Genomic DNA, 23,657 nt, shown 5'->3' with positions numbered 1-23,657 from the left:
TACTTCTCCCCGATTCCGAATAAAAACTATCTACATCAGAAACCATATTATCAGGCTGAATATCCGGAAAATCAGTTATCTTACCACTTGACAAATCATTTGTGAAATCTGTTACGGCAACATCTTCTTCTAACTGCACCCCCTGTTCAACCATGCAGCCAACTTTAACTACGTTTTCCCAACCACCTACCTGGATATGAGAATCAGCTTTACCAGACGTCCCAGCTTTAGTATTCACACTAACAGTACTCATTGCTCCACTACTTAAAACACTACTTGCTTTAATATTTTTAACTTTAGACGATTTCTCAGAAACTTTCTTTACAGAATCAGTATTGTACAACGTGGGAACTCTGGAAGGAAGTGGGGGGAAAGCTCCAATCTTCTCTTCCTTCCCCCCTCCTTTACCAAGCTTCTTACTATTAATTCTGCCTTCCATTAACTATAATAGTCGGTTCAAAGCAACTGACTATTATTAACTGAGACGCAACAATATTATTAACTGAAGATTAGTTAACTACGCCAAAAACTATAACTTCAATAAATAAATATATCAATTATATCAAGAATTAATGTTACAACACAAGAAAACAGTAGCAATCGAGCTAGCAACCAGACCAGTCTACAGTCGCGGAGAACTTTTGCCACACACCCGAGCACTAGTCTAGTCACCAGAAAACCAACTGATGTACCAAGCAGACCATCCGAACCAACATTTTCAAGACATAAAGCAACCATCAATTCATTCGATGTGAACTTCCGTGCGATATACGAAATCAGTTTTTAGAAGTTTTAATATCTCAAGCTAACTGTTGAGTCCTCGTGGGTAGCACAGTTGGTAGGATCGCCGTCCTCCCCACGCTGGATGGGAACGACCCGAGTTCGAGTCCCGTCGATGACGGGAGGTATTTTTATGGGCCTTTTTCACAACTTGGTTGAGTTAGTCGGTCTCTCAGGCGAGGGTAATATGATTTTTTCTCCCGGAAACTCGGACTTTTCGTCCAGCAAACAGAAAATTGACCTCAATTTTGATAATTATCAGTATTTTTTGATAATCGGTATTTCGAAATATTATTAAAATAAATGACCATGGATTTGTGTTTGAAAAACGAGAAACAAGTACTTCTAGTATTGCAACTGTGGTCGATGAAAACGAACACAGTATTGTCACACTTCAAAGTGAGGATGACCAATGAGAATCAAAGTGAGGATGACCCCCCAAAAATCCGAAGTGAAAAACAGGAACCAACTAATAAAAGACCAAAACGAAAGTATGATGACAGTTATTCAAAGAATTTCAGCTTTACATGTGTTGGAAATAAGGATGCTCCTGATGCGCAGTGCGTCGTATGTAACAAATATTAGCAAATAGTTCTTTGGATTCCGCTAAACTTGTGTTTCGTAAATGTTCCGTGAATATGTTGTGAGATGAAAAGTGTTCCGTGACTAAAAAAGTTTGGGAAACGCTGGACTAGATAATTTTTACAAATGTAAATAAGTTCAGTTATTTGTGCTTAATATTTATTGAAATGTCCTCATATAAAGCTTCTGACCCACTGCGCATGCCTCTCTAAAACCCGGAAAGTACTAAAGAACTGCCACGTTGTAGGAGCACAGAATTATCCAGAATGTTAAGGCAGGCGTCGACCTACATGATTCTCTGCACAAACACCAAAGGTCCTAGGCCATACCATGAGGTCTTAAACCTCCATATCATCCCATCTCTTGGCGTACTATGGCCATAGACGCCGATGCGCCTAAAAAATTCCCAAACACACATCCCATCTCCTCCGAACTTTTGCTGGCACAACTGCACTTCGGCAGCAGACGCCTCCAGGCATCCTTCACACTCATATCCGCCCATCTGATCGGAATACCTTGCATAGGGTGGTGCAACTTCAAGGGGGATAATTATGACAGGTACCTTATTCTGGTCCTTGCCTGCAGTCGCACTCCCCTACGTAAGTTTCGACGCTGTTGCGATTCCTGGGATGAATAACGGATGTCGCTAGTTAATTTTAGTTTTTTTTATTATATCTCTTGAGTAATTTTCTTTTGTTTGTTCAGGCTGTTCAATTACAGTATGATTGCGTTGCAGTTTGCAGAAAACTTTCCGCGTCATATAAAGCGTTAGTCGTATTTGATAATTTTTGGTTCATTACATCAAGTATGTTTTCATTTTCCAAGGCTTTTTTTCTTTTTCCTAAGAAGGAAATCAGCATAATTAGCGACGGAAAACTCTGCATCTCACTGTTCGCGAAGTATTCGCCGAACGCTAAACAACTTTTAGAAAATGCGAAGCTTCTGGCATAAATACATCAACCTACGCAATATATTTTAGAAGGAGAAATAATTTACTCTTTTTTTTATTGTATCGTACAATAACCTCGCCATTTCTGTTCTGATAGAGTGTTTTGCTTCAATTCATCAACACTTCTGATGATGTTGGGGAGGTAAAGTTTTCACTTTTATGCAGTTTGTATTGAGAACGTAAATGTCAAATTCAAACGTACGTCAGAACTAGGCTATTGTTCAAGTTTCCTGTTTAGCCAATGGTATCAAAATCCTCGAAGTATATGTTGCTTCTTTACTTGATTGTTTAGTTTCTTATAATCATTATTCTTACGTTATTAACTTAGAAAGAGCTCCGGAAAGTCGCACTCCTAAGCACCTAGGTTAGTCAGAGAATTCCTCGACCAACAGTAATTATTATTATTATTCGTTTTAATTTACTTTGCTCCCGGACAGTGTGTTTGGCTAGTAGGCCACTAATAAGTACATCGCCCCATTCTATCCATGACTGAAATCAAATACTTTCATAATTTAAATACATAATAACATTAATTAATACTTATTTAGCGATACATTTCAGTAATTCCAAATCAAAATGCAATTACTCAGCTAGTATCCCGTTTCTTTCGCCATGTTCGTCCGCATGTAACAGAGGGACTCCCAGTGGACGGATTTTCTTTAAATTTTATATTTTATTGTTAAAAATATTTGTAGAGCCAAATTAAATCTCATTAAAATCGGACAAATAGAAATCTGGCAATTAATATTTATTATTTCAATACAAATTGTATGTCAAAAAGAAACTCGCAGATTAAATGTACAGTGCTCGACAAAATTACCAGTTACACGTAGAAAACTTGGTGTAACTCATGCAGCTTGCGATGAAGCGGGACAAAATTTGGTATGGTGGTGTACCATAGAATAACAATGAAATGAGCAGACACAGCAAGAAACTTCTGACAGCTATAAGGAACATTTATAGGAGTTGTATAAGAATTACCAAAAAGGTCACATTACAGAAGTCGATACAAGATGATGTGGTCGCAACCCGTGTTTTCATAGCCTGTTGTTGGGTTTTACGAGCATCGGCAACTAAGGCAATGCATGTTGCTCTGTATATATTGTCTGTAAATTGCGTGTGTTCTGAGGTCGATTTTCTGTTTGCTGGACGAAAACCCGAATTTTCGGGAGAAAAAACCATGCTACCCTCGCCTGAGACTGACTAACTCATTCACGTCGTGATAAAGACCCATAAAAATTCCTCCCGTCATCAACGGGATTCGAACTCAGGTCTTTTGGTGTGGGGAGGACGGCGATCCTACCAACTGTGCTACCCACGATGGCATTTTTATAGACATAAATAATTTGCGTAGTGTACGGTGTGTAAGGTGATAGACCGATTTCTATTTGTTAGTCGGAATTTGCATACCAGGACGCCTATTATATCAAATATTCGATTTCAGCGACACTTTTCACAGTAAAGTATTCATGAAAAACATTTTGTTCCGTTAATTTTGCAGAGCAGTGTAGTTTTAATGCAGTATTGTTAGCTTTAGACTGTCCGCACACGCTTCGCGTGCACTGTTATGCAATACTCGCGAACGTGATAGAAGTGTTCTATTTAAACAGAAAATAGCATTAAAACTAATGTTTAGTTATAATAAGTATTACTGATACTAGCATGGCAAGCTTTTTTTTTCTTTTTTTTTTTTTTCTAATTCTGATAATACTTTTTCAGTTTACTGTGTTGATTACACTAATGTCAGCAAATGCAACTGATAAATCATAGTAAAAGTGTGTTGATTCCTCCCCTCCCCTAAGTATTCTTTCCCGTAATGCAACGTGCGATTTCATTGTATTTACGCAAATAGCTGTGTACTATAGAGAACAATGTTTTGAACGATCCCGACTGTCCAGTGGCGCCATCGTAACATAAAATTATGCACCTCCAGAAGCGTTTTGAGGATGGACAAAAAAATGTCAGAATAATGACATCACAGGTACGAAGAGAATCTGTGATGGTATTGAACCATAGTGGGGGAACCCTTTTTCTTTCCGAGTCTCAGTGATCACTGAAGAGGTATGTGCAATTCGTGACACCCAGCGAGAACTGACCTCTGACATGGCCAAGTGTTCGTGGAGAATGGTACTTTCACTCAGAAATATTACATTCTTTGGCAATCAGACATTTTAACACGTCTCTTCTGCATAACCAGGCCCTCAATTATTTGGCACATTTCTGAAACTGTCCTGTGGATTCTCGATACCATTTACACCCCTTGGACCAAAGTTTTATTTCGTATTCAGAAGGGGCAATATCACCATATACAGTTTCGTGCATTCATGAAATAACTTTTGGTCCATTCTGTCAGAAAACTGATGATGGCCCGAAACTGACATCCATGTTTTTCTTTGGGTTGGCTACTTCTGTTCTTCCCTACTTCACTATATTGAGCTATAACTGAGCAGATAAGACGTGTGTGTGTGTGTGTTAAGCGCCAAAACAACTAAGGCTATGGGGCGTCAGTAATTGCGTGTATTCTTCAGGCGGTTTGCTGGGCAAAAAACTCGAGTTTCTCGGAGAAAAAAACAAAACATGTTACCTCACTTAACACTGATTAACTCAGCCACTTTGTGAAAAAAGCCCATAAAAACTGCTGGCACCTTTTCTATCTCGTGCGGGAACATGACGATTATAACCATGTTATACACGAGTTGCTTGATATAATAAAATAAGTTTTTTATATTTTTGAACGCCTCATGAATCTCGGAGAGCTTGTTTCAGATCGTCAGTTGCGTAGAGATCCGATCCGATCTGAACCTGACGTTTTACAGCGAAGAAAGCAGATAAAATTTGCGAGTCATGGCCAATCCACTTGTCTTAGAACATTTCGTGGAAGAATTTCCACAAAACGAAACCCATCTTGTTGACACACAACACCTGGCCAAGTAGTCCTAACTAAGTCACAAAAACCATTCCGTAACATTCTGTGGTAAACTGTCTGGTTGAAGAGATTCCTAAAATAAAGGCGGGGAGGAAACGAAAAAGTGCGTGGCAGACATCGCAACCGATACAACGTATGGTGAATTTTGTTTTAGTTACTCATAGAAGAGTGGACTCTCCTCACTCTACAAATAGACAATTTTTTTTTTTTTTTGCCAGTAAACTGCGTCCTTGTCAGAAAACCACATTTTTATCTGAAAATGTCGTTTTGAAAACTTTGAGAAATCGTTCACAGGCTTCAGTCGTTTCTGTGTCTGCTTTGTTTTGTTGATCTTCGTAGTCTGCTTTTAATGGAAACTTTTGTGGAATACCGTATACTTTGAATTCAAGAATTCAGAGTATACGGTAAGGTTTGAATTCAAGATTCTTACTGAATCTTGCTTTGAGATCATTGTGGATGTCTTTCATGCTTTCACTGGTTGTGTGGCCTTTATAAGTCCATGTGTTCAAACAGAGTGGGACTAGCAGGTTTCTGTCCCGGGGGCTCCCCACAGTTTTCGCCCCATTTGAATCATTTATCGTGCCACAACTATTAGTTGATCACCAACATTTGCTGGTGGCCGCTTCGGTGGTTGCTGCTCGGTCTCCGACGGGACCAACAGCAAACAATACCCGTGGGTTCAACGCCGCCCTTTCCTCTTTAGTGTAAGTAGATTGGCCAGCCTTTGATTACACTCCTTTATAATACCTGGAAGAGATAACAATCGCATTTGTAACATATTTAGATAAAACGCGTAAATAAAATCTAGATTTATCATAAATTATTGCTTCACAGGGAAAGGGACTTGGCAAACATTATGACCCTTTATTTGACTTCATATTCAACTAAATAGCTTGTTTTGTTATATTTATTTCCTACTATTAGTACAATCAAAGTAATAGTTTAGACGAACGTCACAGATGAGCAGTGTGCAACTAGGAGTAAGGGTTGGGAACAAAATTAAAATAAGCTCGAGTTACCTCGCATGAATCCTGGCCGCCGTTATCGTAGCCCGCACAAACGAAATTGTCTCTGATCGCTTTCACATGGCCTGCCGCCAGAAACATCTGCTGACACTGGCTGTTGCTTACGATGGGTACCTGCACCTCCTGTAGGATAGCCGGGACGTTTCCCCCTGAGTCAAAACAAAGTTCAGTCAATATTTGCCAATGAAAGAAATTATTCTCGTCGATATTTAAAGTCGTCGTTTTTAAGTGAAAACTAAAATAATATTAGGTAAGCGTGTAAAAGGCAAAAAGATTTAACTTAAATACTGAAAAATAAAAGCTTTGCTCTAGAGATACGCGCCCACGCGGTTATCCAGAAAGCAATGCCTTATTTTCCTTTCCCCTCTGCCACATGTGGTACGTAAAAATGGTTAGAAAATTAAGAATATTTACTAATGACAAATTTTTCGAATGGACAATTACTGAAACCGATGATGCGCACTGTTTACCCTCTGCAGATAAATACATCAATGCCGTCGTATCACTGAATTAAATTTTAAAGATTCTATTTTAATTTGAAAATTTTGTTAATTAACAATATATACAGTATTTTTGCACCCTTTGAACAAAGGACACTGCTTGTTTTTACTGTTTATTGTATTATATAGGGCGGCGTGTCTCTATTTTTCTCGTTATCAATTGACGAAAGGGTTTTAAAACACAAATTATTTACTGACATTATATCAACTTATGTAATGTACAAATTGTAAAACGAACTTAAATAAACTAGGAAACTGTTCGTACTTATCGTGTCAGTGATCAATTTGTTTCTCAATTAACGAGAAAACTTCTATTAAGAAACTTTTCTTACTTTAATATACACTCGATGATCACTGAATTATGACCACCCCATCCGTAATCACTATGCCGCATAGCTCGCAGCATAAAAAGACAAACAGTTTCGTACTGTAAGGCTGCGGTAATTTGCATCTTGTCGTGCGAGTCAAATTGGTAAAGTAGCAGAAATGTGGATGTACCAGAATTGGCACATTGTTATCGTGAGGAATTGGTCTCATCGCTCAAACCAGGTTCTGGGAAACAATTTTGTGCTTATTCTTCGCTGACTGATCCAGTTACATTCGCATCACACAAGTAACAATCACCGTTGTCTTTTGGCTCACTCCATATGGTAAACGCTATCGACTTTTCCCTTTTGTTTGATCCATTCGAACAAGCGGTACAAGTAACAAGTGCTGCCCACGCCTTATCTGGTCACTAGGAGGACAGCCAAAATAAAACGAGTAAATTTTCCGAATATTTGTCCTGATTATACGCCGTAGCTGCACACAGCAGAATTTGTTTGGTGTCGAGGAATGATGATGAATTTGTTTCAGTAACTTACCGAATCTTAACTGGAACAATTTATAATGAAACAAACTATGAAATATCAAGCATATATTCAAACAATTACATAAATATGAATAATAATAATAATTATTATTATATGCATGTAGGTATGTGAGTGGCAGTGCCGACCCGAAGAATTTAGGTGCCCTGGGTGAAAAGACTTTTATGCGCCTCTCCCAGCAGATTCATATAACCAACCCATAGGAGCCTACTAGTATGTTTTTATGACCGTTCTATATACACTGTGTTGCCACTTTATTGGGTACACCCCTGGTGTGCACAAATTTTTCCCACAACGTTGCAAGTCACATGACCACAGTTGTGGATAAAAATGCAGCAGAAAACAACCTTTCTAGTATCGTTGTTGTTGTTATTTGGTTTTTAGGAGCATTAGCAACTACGGCCATATTGCTCCGGGATATGCGGTGGTCATTCCCTGACCTTTCCGCATCCTCCGTATTTGGTGGCGACGGGCTCGAACCCCGGTCTAATCAAGAAGCGTGTGCTCCCCTCGGGCTTCGTGCACCGGCGCATTATCCTGCTGGAAGTAACCATCTGACTGAGGATAAACTGCTAACATGAACGGATGCACTTGGTCAGCAACGATATGATATTCAGATGCGAATCTATGGGTATCAATGGACGCAACGTGTGCCAATAAAACATTCCCCACCACCTTGCACAGTAGTAGTCAGACTTGACAGGTCAATGATTCATGTTGGTTTCGCCATATTCTGAGCCTTCCATCAACATGATGCACCAGGAACTTCGACTCGTCACACCAAGCAACTGTTTTCCCATCCTCGATAGCCCAGTGCTGGTGTTGCTGTGCCCACAGGAGGCGTGCTCTCTTGTTCTTCATTGATAACAAAGGTACGCGATGTGGCCGTCGGCTGTTGTAGCCCATTGGCGACAAAGTGCGAGTAGTGGTGCATTGCGATATTTTGTTCTGCGCACCAAAGTTGTATTTTGACGTAATGTGCGACATTGTGGCACGTCTGTTTGCTTGTACAATTCTAGCCATCCTCCTCTGACCTCTCTCATCAACAAGCGATTTTCTTCCCCAGGAGTGCCGTTGAGAGGATGTTTTCTGTTCGTTGCACCATTCTCGATACACCCTTGAAACTGTGGTGCGTGAAAAGTTCAGGAGAACTGCCGTGTCAGAGATGCTTTGTCCAGCACGTCTTGCACCTACTACCATGCCATGTTCAAAGTCTGCTAGATCACGCCTTTTCCCCATTCTTCCTACGGTTTGTACGCTTAACTGATACTAGAAAGTGGCGCCTCCGTAGCCAGGTGGGAAGGAGCAGCAGTGCGTAGCACACGCTTCTTGATTAGACCGGGGTTCGAGCCCGTCGCCACCAAATACGGAGGATGCGGAAAGGTCGAGGAAATGACCACCGCATCTCCCCGGAGCAATATGGCCTTAGTTGCTAATGCTCCTAAAAACCAAACAACAACAAAGCCCGAATTGCTATGGAATGGTTCCAGGAACATGACAATGACTTTTCTTTGCTGCAGTGGCCCGCTCAGTCACGGATCTCAAGTCTTATGATTAAGTTTAAGGTTACACTTAAACTTAAGTCATAAGGCGTTAAACATGAAAGTTTGCAAACTCCAAGCTTTTATGCTTTTGTTTACGTGACTTAAAACAAGACACAATCGTAGAGGTTATGGAAGTCCCATTGTTGAATCCTTCTTTGGTTCATAGGATGACCCCACCATCGCCTGTGCTTGCACTTCTAAGTTTTCTTATGCAAAACACCTAACATGTATGCTTCGGCGTTATTTATAACCATAAACTGCACAGCTATATCATCCGTCATCGTGCAAACGTCATTTTTTTTGAAGTATGAAAGAAGACATGTTGTGTTTCCATGGTTACCAAATATGTTTACAGTCATGTTTATGTTCCCATTGTGAATGTTGGTATGACCTCTTAATTTTACGGTAACGTTTGTTACGTTACGTTATTTTTATGTTTAATTTTCATTGTGAATGGGTCTTTAAAGAATACAATATTATTTATTAACAATGCCACGTTTGCTATATCATTGCCGATCACTAAATTAAAATAATATTAAATTACATTTTAATTTTTTCTTCAAAGTGCACTATCGGCCGCCCTAGGGATTTGGTCGCCTGCGTACATGCACGCACTGCACACCTACCAGAACCGGCCCTGGCCTTACTCTAGAACGGCCACATCGCAATTTGCACTGCGCCATAAACGATGCGATGTGAACTTTCTTAAGTAAGGCCGTCTTGTTCTGACTAATTATCTAGGGATTGATTGTACACACGTACAATCGATCCCTAGGTATCCATCTTTCTTTATATAACTTGGTACAGGCACATGGCTGTTTCTGAAAGGCTGCCCATTCCTTGGACCTAACAAAACTAGGCACTGAGACACGCTTTGTTCTCGCTTCAAGCCTAAAGTACAAGTCAGTTTAAAAGAATTAAATCTCGCCGTGCTTAAAATTAAACCAAGAAGTACCTTAGACATCATGAAATAAATCTTAATCGTTTCAACAAAAAAAAAAAAAAAAGTTACAAAAAGGAAATTGAATTACCAATAATCATTGCTATTAATTAACTGCTCTATTGCAAAACTGCTACCGATTGTTAATCGGTATTGAGCTAGTATTGTGCAAGTCATGTACGAGGGCTGTTTGAAAAGTAAGATAAAATATTTTCGGGGAAAAAACTGTGTCTTTCTCCAGTAGTGAAGTGCAGCATGAATAAGGACATGTAAAGGTTATTTTCTTCTCGTTACAGATGACTAAATCAAAATGGCTACCATACTTGAAAATTGGACAAATGAAGTGTGCCCAATTATCCAATTTATGCATGACAAAAAGATTCAGCCCACAGCAATTCGTCGCCATCTGCGAGTTATGTAGAGCCCAACAGTCATGTCCAAGAAACAAATCTGTTTTGGATGCAGCCAGTTCAAACAGGCCTGAACTAAGACACTACACTGATATTTGCACATGACAGTAGTTGCAGCATTATGGATAGGAGATGCTTTCCTATCCACCACACTTTCCGCCCTATCGCTTTTCATTTTCATCTGGTCGGGCCTTTGCAAAAAGCGTCTGAAAGGAGCCAATTCAGTGATGACGATGAAGTTAAAAAGTGCACTGAAATGTGACTAAATGGGAATACCCCTAAATTTTACGACAGAAGTATGACCGCATTTGTGACATGCTGGATTATTGTTGTGTTTCAGGCGTATCAGCTACTTGGGTCATATAGCGCCGTATATATTGTTTCTGTAAATTGAGTTTGTTCTGTTATCGATTTGCCTGTTTGCTGGGCGAAAAACTTGAGTTTCCAAGAAAAAAACCTTGTTATCCCCGCCTGACACCGACTAACTCAGCCACTGAGTGAAAACAGCCCACAGAGGTTTATCGCGTCACTGACAGGATTCGAACTCAGGCCTTTCCAAGACAGTGATTATAACCACTGTGCTACCACGCAGACAGTTCACAAGCTAGAGAGATACAAGAACGAGATACATTAGAGCAGAGTTTCCCAAACTTTCTCGGTTCACGGCGCCCTTAGTGTCCCAGTAATTTTTTCACGGCATACCTAGGCCAAAATAAATACCTAATACAGTGGTTTTGGGCCTTTTAATATTACACACATTTCTGGCCATTTTATATAATTCGATATCATCAGAGCGTACCAGGACGGAGACGAACCAGCGTTCGGAGCCCTCCTATAAGATACTATACACATCTCGTAACCTTTGTCTTCCCAATATTTTCCTCATCGCAAACCTGTCACAACTTGTCTTTTAGCCTATTAACCAATTTCTGCAGCCCTTCCTCAGAACCTGCTACCAACCCCATGTCATCTGTAAGTCTAAACTATCAATAACTTTTCCCCCATCTTTTCCCGTACAGTTTTCCAATATCCACATTTCCTTTGTCAAATGCCTTTCTGTCTACGCTTTCAATGTCACCTCGTCCTACGCTAACTATTACTTTTTGTAACACGAGTATAATATATTTTTATAACACGAGTATAACCTACTAATCATTCTTCTGTCCCTCAAATCCACTCCTTCCTTTTCCAATGTATTCAATAACTAAACCCAGACTGTCCGATCAAAAACATTCTCATCACGCCTGTTGCATCCTTTGTCTCCCCCCCCCCCAATATCGAAAATCAGTGCACTAACGTACCTTCATTTGTGTTGTTTCAATATTCTGTATTTAAATGTATTTTCTCAAAATATTTGTCACCTTACTTTTCAAACAGCCCTCAAATATAAAACATATTTTCTCTCTTCTCCACGCTACATTCATTACCCTTTGACTAGATTTGTGTTTCTTCGCTTGTCACAGTTCACTCAGACTGTTCGATGGAAATGATAAGTATTTACTATTGAACAGCAACTGATATCATTCACATATCAATGATTAAAAATTAATCATTAATAATTTATCTAATTGCAAGTTATTACACTTAAGTGACTTTGACTATATAATTTTAAGCCACTTAAACTGTTTTTGTCCCTGCTATTATTTAGCTGCTTTTAAAAACTGCTGTTATTGCAATCATTCTATTTACTAACTGATAATACAAAATTTAAACTGAATTTATAATCAAATAATTTGACAGGGTCGCTAAAAATAAAGTAACGCGCGTACAGTATATTAGATCGGCTAATCTTTTCCTAAGTTTCACCTTTATTCAGTAAATTTTAATCAAGAAAAAAAATAGGCGTTACTTTTTTTTGGGGACCCTCGTAATAAAAACAAAACAGCGCGCTTTCTAGGCTCAAGCTTAATATAAATATTGATTTTTTTGCAGGAGAGGCCAATGGAACGTTATCCGCGACTCTGCTCGTTCACCTACCGTGAGACAGCTTACCCCAACCGCTGACAAACGCCATATTTCCAGTGAAATCCTGGCCCTTTTCGGGTAAACAAATGGGAACGATGTGCGGCTGGAATTCCACTTCTGACTCCAACTCCAGAAGAGCAAGGTCATTCTCGAAAGTCTGCGCATTGTAGTCACGATGAATCACCATCCTCTTGACGTTCCTGGTAACCGGTTGTAGCAACTCGTGATTGCCCGACAGGTTATGAGCACCCAGCATCACCAGCAGCGATGACAAAAACCTACGGATATGTTTAGGAAATCTTGGAAAATAAGAAACTCTTTTAATTCACAGCAGGATAAATAACTAAAACAATACTGCAATGTAAATAAATTATTTATAGGTTTTTCAAAAATATATCAAAAACGTGTTTTTTTTTCTTAGAAGTTACTCAAAGATCCTGAGATAAAATGAGAAGATCGATTGTACTTCATAGCGTTATCATCACACTGTGACGGGTGAAGCAGTTCTTATTTCGAAGAATGATTCCCTAAATTTGCTCGGAGTTAATCCTTACGTTAACCCTATTATATTGATACGTAAAGAATAAAAATGCAGCAAAAAAGAACAATAATCAACAAAAAAAAAAAATACAAGAACTGTTGTGACTTTCTTACTTATCCTCCCTTTCCCATATGCCTTTGTTTATGGAATAGTTTTAAAACTAGGATTGAATCCTTTTTCAGGTTTTTATTTATTTACAATTTATGGAAACAGGAAGCCTTACCCCCCCCCCCCCCCGGATTAAATATCGCAGAAATGATTTAACTATGGATGCAGGACATTTCTGAATATCAATATTCCCGTGTTGATTAAACGCAATTACAACGATTAAAACAGAGCAATTAAATTTTAATTTTAGTATCAATTGGCTTTACGGGCGTATCTGAGTATCGATACTAATTTTTCACTAAGTTTAAAAGCTGTGGTGCCCATAGCTAGAATCAGTTCAAGCAATAATTTTGATTCCTGACTCTCAAGGCCATTTTGCTAATATGTACACCAGTTATCACATTTGACTGTCTCTCTCTCTCTTTCCTGCCCTGTTTTCCTGTCTAAATTCTTAGTCATGTATTGATACCAATATAAATAAAGTTGTAGGAATTAAACCTTGGAATCGCATAAATCATTGTAAACAATCCATAACCGAACTAAAAACGAGAGAAATCAAAATTTTATTAGTTTTTTTCTTTTGCCATATGAAATGCTGCACCTGCAATGGACCTGTAAACAAATATTAATCAGTTATACAATTACTCTAACATCAAAGCAAATATCCTTCAGGATAGGCATCTTTGTCACACACTATACATTCTGCATGAATACAGCACTTCAAGAGGAGTTCTACAAGAAGGCGATCTCTGCATCCTGTTGTTTGCGTCGCACTTGAGCCGTTCCTCTCCAGTCGTCCTGATATGCTACCGTATGCGGACTCCAGTTATTTATTTATTCTGATGACCCAAAGTAAGTCTCCATAAAGGGTCGGGAGTTTACCCGACCGATGGATGAACTTCAATACTACTTAAATCCAATTGGAGTGGAAATTAACCACAGCTCAAATGACATTTACTAAATTAAAACAGAAGAATGACATAACTGTACAAATTAACAGAAAGTTAAATCCCATAGTGTCCCGGGACTCATCTTGGATAACAGCTTCACATTTCTCCATCACTGTAAAGAAACAAGAATCAAAATATTAGCAGCATTGTGGAACATTAAAGAGGAATGCCAAAATTATCATACATTATATACTGAATGATGCATTACACAGGTTTCGATGTGTGCATTGGTAATTTGGTCTCCTTCCCGGCTCAGTACTCTATTAAAATTTCTCAACATTGAATACTGGCATGTAAATTGCCAGGAATCTACCAACCATAGCCAAATCGATGATGATCGCTAACCTGCAACTCACCTACTGGAAACAACTTGCTAAAAACCTCGTTGCCTTGTCTCAACCAATGACATGTATATTCGACACTTCTGATATCTGCAGAATCCTGACAGATCGAGAAGAAGGACAGGCTAGCAACAACAAATAGTACTCTAAACTGAATAACCTTGACCGCCTCCAATATTCATTTCGGCCAATACAACTCCCCTGTGTGTGCCTCGAACTTGACAGGATTGGCAAAGACAAGTCATACAGAGTCGAAGCATTATCGCAAATGCTTTCACGATATCTAATTCTAACAACACTGTGGAGATGTTCTGTAAGCATCCTGTTGTTTCGTCAGATGCCTTTAAATGGAATCTTTGAGTTATTAAATTTTAAAATAATGGTATTACTCAAGTATATCCCTAAATGATGATATATTTAATTACATTGCTGTATAAACGTTGCAGACAGCGGACAAAAAATTAATCACATGTGGCTAATTTTTAAAATTAGTTTAATTTAATTTCGTTAGTAGAGTTGAACCTTTTAAATAACATATCAATATTAGGGCATTCGGAAAAAACTGAGCCCTTCATTCATTCATGTTTCCTCTATGCCGTTGTGTTTTTCTCTTTAGAAAAACGTTCTTTATTGGATTTAAATCTGCTGACTTGGAGCAATTTAAATGCCTTACCATTCCCTCGCTTTCCTCGTGGCAGTTTAAAACAATACAGGCCCTGTGAACCGGACAGTTATCATCCTAGAATACGGGACTATGGAAATCATGAGTGTCCTCCCTCAAATGTCATCACAAGGAACAATCTGATCATCCAGAATATTTGAATAGCCGGCATGATTCTTTCTGGTTTTTTCGTAATAGTTAAAAAATCCCCAAAGTATCACCTTGCACACACATTTGGATGAAATGCCTCAGCCTCACTGCTTTTCCTGTGAACCAGGTATACTTGGCATCATTAGAGTATAGGAAAAATTTCGATTCGTCAGACCAAATCACAGCTTTCCAATAACCAACTATCTATCTTTTTTTTTTTTTTTTTTTTTTGTTTTTTATACTCCTTTTAGCCCTTATTAGCCGGTCTTTTTCGGGGAATCATACTCCAGATATCCATGTTATGTTTACTTATGTTATGTTAACGTAGTGTTTGCTTAGAAATATGCTGATGAGATCCTTGGTTAAGTGTCTACAGCAAACCTTGTCTTGCTTGAAATCGTTTTTTGTTTACCCGTACAGATATCCATCGCTGATCACGATCATTTAGCACAGACTTTCAGCCGCTGATTTCTAGTTGATTTCGACTGACACCGTTCCTTAAAAACTTATGTTTGTTCTTTGTGAAATTTCAGCAAATTCCGCTACTTCTTTAATAAATGCTTTTATTCCTTTTAGCCACTCACTAACATCTTTTCTGCCCTCGTGTGTAGCACAGTTGCTAGAATCGTGTCCTCCCACACCTGGTGGAAAAGACCTGAGTTCGAATCCCGTCAATAACGCAAGGAATATTTATGGGCCTTTTTCTCAACATGGCTGAGTTATTCGGTCTCAGGCGAGGTCAGTATGATTTTCCTACCAGGAACTAGGGTTTTCCGTTCAGCAAACAGAAATTTACAGACATATTATATACAGTGCAATATGGCCTCGGTTGCTGATGCACTGCGCCCTATCTTTCGTGGTCGAAACCTCTGCTTCTTCAGTCACACCTGTTATACACTCACGAGCCAAAACATTATCACCTCCAACCTAATAGCATGTTGGGCTAGCTTTCGCCGTGATAACCGCTTGCACCAGAAGCATCGACTCTACGAGACAGAGGAAGGTGTCCTCAAGTATCCTGGACCAGCTAAAAAGAAGAGCATCCCGCAGTTTGGCAACAGATCGAGGCAGTGGAGTGCACAAATGTTCAATGGAATTGATGTCTGGGAAATTTGGCAGCCAGGGACACACGAAATGCTTGGACATGATCCTCGAACCATTCCTGGACAATGAAGGCCTTGTGACACAGGGCGTTTGAAGATGCACAGAATTGTCCAGAATGGCAATGTATCGCATAGTTTCCAATGCTCGAAGTCCAAATCATAAGGAACAACCACCAGACGATGACAGCACCGCCAACGAACACCCGCCAGACCCAACCGGTGCCATCAGATCAGAAAAACGTGTAGGGCGTTTCTCACCACATTACCGTGCTGTGTTAACCATGTGTATATGGTAAGAATGAACGGATATTTTATTCAATCATAACGAACTTTCTGCACTTCCAGAGACCAATTACGAAAGGTTTTGCACCAGACAAATCGACGCCGTGCACTGCGTGCTGTGATGTTTGGTTCGTGTGTTGCAGCTGTTTCGGTAACTCCAATGCCATACAGTTCCATACTTTTCGTCCGTACACTAAAATCATTCCCTGCGTGCTCCCTAAACTTCTGGTTGATAGTATTCGATGAGACTTAAGGGCAGGCCCACGCTGAGGTATTTTTGCGCCTGTGTGCGTAATATGTTTTGGTCGCCCTCTCCTTTTCGTGAATTTTGAAACCTACCAATCGAACACATTCAAATCTATTATGAATTAGATAGCTACTTAAATAAGTGAACCTCCCCCCCATTATAAACAATTATAATTATTTATTATCGAAAATAGTTATTATGTAAAAATGTACTTTAAAATACATAGCATGATGAAAAAAAAAAACCGAATATTTATTAATTATATAAATAATTCATCTGGATATGAAAAAGTAGATCAAATTTATAACAGCAACACTATTTTAAATAAATTTAAAGAAAACTCGGTTTACTGCTTTTGGTTAATTAAAATTGTCTAATAATTCTGCGCTAATCAAGGTCATCGCTAGGGCTTACAATACCGAGATCCCGGTCATTTTTTTTCCGGTATTAATACAAAAAAATACCGGTTTTTCGGTACTAATTTTAAAAAAAATAATTGTTTATAATTTAATAACAAAGGTTATAAAATCACCTTGATGTGATTATGACGTCGTTATCTCTACTAGCAAATGTTAGATAAATCATCGATAGGACACCATGTAACCTTGCAACCTGTCCACAATTCTCGGACAACTTCATGTCTGACCGTATTGTAACTCCCAAGTTCATCCACTACTGACTTTAGTTAAACTCCACCAAGTGTATAAGTTATTTTGGGGTTGCTGTTCCCCACGTGTAAGACCTTGCATTTTGCTGAATTAAAGCATAGCTGCCACTTTCTAACCATCTCGGAAGTCTATCTAGGTCACTCTGAAGAAGCTCTGCTTGGCAGCGATCATTAACTACTCTACTGATCTTTACATCATCTGTAAGTTTAGACCTCACGCCCTTCATAGACGTTATTTAAGATAATCAAAAACAACAGTGGTCCCAATACTGATTCTTGGGAAACCACGCTACTTACATTAACCCAATCTGAGGAATAACCATTTATCGCAACCCTCTGCCTGGTGCCGTCATGCTATCCATCTAAGGATTTTCCCTATGATTCCAGCCTGCTCCAACTTATAAAGTAACTACTCATGTGGTACGGAGTCAAACGCTTTGCTGAAACCCAAATAAACAATGTCGAAAGTATTCCCTAAATCCAGCTCACGAGTGACCTGTCAAAATGGCTAACCAGACGTGTTAAACATGATTTTCCCTTTACAAAACCATGCTCTGTATCCTACAGAATTCCATTTCCATCTAAATGATCCTGAATTCAAGTAATTACAGTACTTGTTTTTTCCTTACTTTATTGCACCTCACTGTCATAAAAATTTATTGAGAAAAACGCTTGTTTTTGGAATACCGATATCCCGGTTTCATAAATTAAAAATACCGAAATACCGGTATTGTAAGCCCTAGTCATCGCATATCTCATTTTCTATAGATATTATTGCGAAATCTCATAACTTAATCTCTGACGTTGATCACAAATGATTTTTTTTTATTAATTTTAATTTAGAAAATAAGCATTTTCCAGCAACAATAGCCAAACAAAGGAGGAGTTGAAAAATCGCGATATTTGGAAAAGCACGTGAAGTTTATCTGAAGTTGCATTAATTGGTTTCGATGGATTTTGAGTTAAATAACATGTAATTGTTGAATTAATTCGGCTTCTTTTTATTTTATTATCATTTATTTTATTTATTTATTTATTTGCTTTAATTGTCAATATTATCAATTTTGAAAGCCTGAGAGAGTATAGTTGACATCTCTTAAGGGATTTCTTAACAAGACTTCTTAATGAAACTCGGGTGGCCATTTCAATAAAAAAGAAACAACAAGAACAATCTAATTCAATAAGTATCTTAAAATGAAAAGCAACAACAGCTACTCTTATTAGATATTAATGACTTAACCTCTCTTTATTCACGACTAAAACTAATTTCGCTTATTTTTGAATTTACAAAAAATATATTTATTCACCCAATTCACCATCAAATTCACTCAATAAATTTAATTTAGTTGCAACTATTTTTTTTAACGTCGTAGAAGTGTAACGTAGCAGTAGCACAGAGATGAAGGATAGAATTCGTTCATTCTGGCCAAATATTGTCACGTTTGACCTTGCTGTAGTTCTTAGCTAATTTGCAAACGTGCCAATAACACTTGTTCGCACTATTCTCCAATAAATTAATCCCCTAGTAAATTCTATTACACCAAGAATTCACCACCAAGAAAACATTAACCATTTCCGCACATTTAAAAATTACAAAACTGTTCACTTTGTTTCACAACTTCTTTCAGTTGCATAAACACTGCGTACCAATTACGGTCGGAGAATCTTTCCTGCAAATTTCAGTTCGGCAGTGCATATAATCGGCCGCGCGGCTGCCTTTAAACACGAGACCAAAAGAAAGTGGAACCAAATAAACCGACACTGTCCACACGATGCGACGCACCTCACAATCTTGCACCCGTTTCACTCTCCTTAGCGATGCCCTGATGACGGGATCTACGTACCACTCTTTTGAACGCCCTCCTGTCTCCTTCCGCCAGATTTTGCGGTTTACCATAAAGTTTCCTGGCTGTAGTAGCAAAATGATTTTTCAATTTGATCATTAACATCAGCCACTATTGATCTAATGGCATGAACAGATCAGATCGATTAGTAATACGGCATCCCATGATAACTTCATTGAGTGGCTAAGCTCAGCACCTTGACAACAGTTCGACAGCCATCTGCAGTACTGTATTTCGTTGCTCTTAGTTAGCAGGAACGCAGTTGCATTTATTCCTGATAGTTGGATGGCGAGCACGGCTCATTTTTTAAAATCTGGATGCTTCTGAGTATAATGGTTCCAGGCCCTTCTGCAGTGCTGCTTTTAATCGCAGGAATTTCGACGTCAATGTTAATGCAAGCAATCAAAGTGAAAACACTTCTTCATAAATTAAAATGCAACCTGTTGCCTCGTTTGTCGTCCTGATGACGTAATGTCCAAAATTTTGCTGGTTTTCAAGAACACGCGAAGGTTTTAACAGATGTGCATTTTTCTGGTTCATTCTTTATCAAGACACTCATTGATACAGTCATCAACCAGTGACTTGTTGTTTGTTTGTTATTTAGTTTTTAGGAGCATTAGCAACTAAGGCCATATGCTCCGGGGGTATGCGGTGGTCATTCCCTGACCTTTCCGCATCCTCTATTTGGTGGTCACGGGCTCGAACCCCGGGAAGCGTGTGCTACCCACTGCTGCTCCTGCCCACCTGACTAAACCAGTGACTTCTGGTACCACCTCCACATTAACAGAATTACATCTAAAACTTGTTCCTGCTGACCTTGTTTTTGAATGACTTGACTACTTCTGTTTGACAGTACACCTTTTCTCTTTGTGGACTACTTTGGGCAGCACTACATAAAGACATGGATAAAGATTTTATTTATTTTATTTTATTTTTAATTAATTTATTTTTTTAATTTATGCTATTCTCTTCTTTATTTCTTTGTCTTCTGCTGTCCTGTCTCCTGGGAATGACTGTGTGTGTGTGTGTGTGTGTGTGCTGTTTCCAGCTTGCTGGCACGGGGTTCACTGGGCAGGCTTTCCAGGTGATCGCCTGCCTGGTGACAAAACTGCCAGAAACAACTAAACAACACAAACACTGCATGAACACAATATTTATACACATTTCTGGCCTGTTACAGTGCTCTGTAACCATCACAGTGTACAAAGGCGGAGTTGAACTTTGCCGTCCTACATAAGATACTATACATGTCTACATAGTTAATAAGGAACAGTTTAAATAATTTCTTGCGTGGCTTTTAGTGACGATATCTCGGTATGAACGTAATTCCAAATGCACATTCATAGGAAATTTTATTATTATTATTTTGATCCCCGAACCGGCTCTATTTTTTAGATATACAGGGTGTTTCAGTTAAACGTTTCAGAACTTCTAAGAGGGGTAGGTTACATCCTGACAACTCGAAATCATATAGCAATGCGGGGTCGGAAATGCTTTCCTGAAGCGGTGTTGTACACAGAAGCACCATAAAGAAAAGAGACCGTAAGTGAGAAATCGTTTTAATAATACATGAAAAGAAGCAAAAGGTACATGGATTAAAGTAAGTGTTCGAAGTTTCTTCCACGGACTACAATGCACGCCTCACATCTCCGACGCATGGACATCCGAACATTCTGGAATACTCCAGGCGAATTTCGAATTTCTTCGGCAGCTACTGCGATTCTTGCAACCAGCTCCTCAGCATTGTCAACAGGGGTGTCATAAACTAGCGATTTCATATGACCCCAGAAATAAAAATCAAGACATGATAGGTCGGGTGACCGAGCAGGCCAACGCACGGGACCACCACGTCCGATCCACTGTTGACCAAATGTGACATCCAGGTAGTTACGAACATCTCCGCTATAATGGGCAGGGGCTCCATCGTGTTGGAACCACATCGTGTGTTGCGTCGATGCAGAAATCTGTTCATCTCTCAAAAGTTGTGGCAATACTTGCTGCAGAAAGATCAAGTAGATAGGTCCGGTTAGATGACACGGTAACAGGTAAGGTCCGATGAGGTGATCTCGCAGGCCAACGCACGGGACGTGGTGGTCCCATGCGTTGGCCTGCTCGGTCACCCGACCTATCATGTCTTGATTTTTATTTCTGGGGTCATATGAAATCGCTAGTTTATGACACCCCTGTTGACAATGCTGAGGAGCTGGTTGCAAGAATCGCAGTAGCTGCCGAAGAAATTCGAAATTCGCCTGGAGTATTCCAGAATGTTCGGATGTCCATGCGTCGGAGATGTGAGGCGTGCATTGTAGCCCGTGGAAGAAACTTCGAACACTTACTTTAATCCATGTACCTTTTGCTTCTTTTCATGTATTATTAAAACGATTTCTCACTTACGGTCTCTTTTCTTTTTATGGTGCTTCTGTGTACAACACCCCTTCAGGAAAGCATTTCCGACCCCACATTGCTATATGATTTCGAGTTGTCAGGATGTACCCTACCCCTCTTAGAAGTTCTGAAACGTTTAACTGAAACACCCTGTATATATATATATCTACCTAAGTTCCACAAATCTCCTATAGGATTCAGGTTTATAACATCATGTAGGAATAGTTATGCCAAGCTCCCACATCAAAAACTGGAAGCCCTACTAAATATCATATTAAGCAATATAGGTATGTCTAAAATAATTCTTAATAACAATTCAATATTAGAATATTTAAATAATAACGCCAATACTATAGAACATATAAATACTTTCGACTTTAAAAACCTATTTACTAGTATTTACCATAATAACTTAAAATCGGTATTTAATTATTAATATAAAGAATATAAAAACATATTACCATGCCAACAGATATATTGGGATGACTCAATTAACTTATATTTGTTCAACAGTTACATTTTTAACGGAAATAGTATATATAAACAACATACAGAGATAGCGATGGGGGCTTGTAGCTCATGTCTAGTCGCTAACCTCTATTTGCATCATTTTGAACGAAACTTAAATAAAAACATAGTACTTTACAGATACATAGATGACATAATAGTGTCATCTATGTATCTGTAAAGATGACATAATAGTGATAAATGAACCCAACTTTCATATAGATGTAGTTAATCACTAACCTTCAGATTTAGAGATAGAATGTACGAATAAGTATAGTACAAAAAAAGCCACCTATCTAGATATAGAAATCTACATATTAAACAAATCAGAAAATGGAACATGGAAGACAACAGGGCAATAGAGATGCCACAGAACATTCCTCGAAGGGTACACGTTTTAATTCACACAACATCACAGCAGTTCAGACTCTTGGACAAATCTTTGTATCTCGACTGGAACCGACTACTAAACCAGACAGCATTAAGGCCATGTTTGCAGAATTACATGGGATGAATATCGATGTGAGACAGAGAAGAACCAGGTATCGAACCTACGCCTCTTTCATCCTTACCTGCCACCCAGAGAAGATGAGCTTCGTGCTGGATCCAAGGCTATGGCCGCCTGGAACCCTCGTCAAACCCTTCCTAGATCAGAAGCCAAGAACCGCAATAAACCACCGACATCAACATCAAACGCAATAGCAATTAAAGCTACCAAGGTCCCAAGCCAACAAAAAGCACGAGAAATCAGATAACTTCACTGAGAACAAACTTACCATAGGAAACAAACTGTCCACATATCATTCAATCCAACTCTCAGCAGATTATAATGATCAGCAGATTATAATGACAATCCCCAGGGCTCCAGACCTGTGAAGGATATCCCTGTACACATCACAATGCACAGTAGACCAGTGCGAACCTTAAAAAGAGACTTGCCACCTGTATGAACTCCAGCTACCACCATTCGAATTGTCTATCAAAATGCAAGGAGTATTTGTAACAAGCTAGACACTGTTGAACAGCTTCTCCTCTCTAAAACCTTTGATATTCTCTGCATTGCCGAAAGGTGGCTTGGCAATGGGCGGGACTCCCTTGCCTGCGCTCCTCAGGCTGGGTACCAGATGCTCTATTCCTCTAGAGAGGATCGTAGAGGGGGGAGGTTGCAATATTCTATAATACCACTATCTTCTCACTGGCACATTCTATGGTAACCCAATCCCTTGCATTTGAAGCTGCTATGTCCCTCAAGCTCAATGCCATACTGATAGACCTAGCAACAGTATACATTCCACCAGGCCCAAACAGTGACATCATTGAAGATGTGATCCACTGGCTGGTAAATCACTTCCACGCTTCTGCTAAGCACATTATTTGTAGA

Source organism: Mastigoproctus giganteus, chromosome 14, assembly GCF_048544385.1.
Source record: "Mastigoproctus giganteus isolate SK-2022 chromosome 14, ASM4854438v1, whole genome shotgun sequence".
Lineage (NCBI taxonomy): Eukaryota > Metazoa > Arthropoda > Arachnida > Uropygi > Thelyphonidae > Mastigoproctus > Mastigoproctus giganteus.
The sequence above is the reverse complement of the archived record's forward strand: the minus strand, read 5'-3'. Positions refer to the sequence as shown.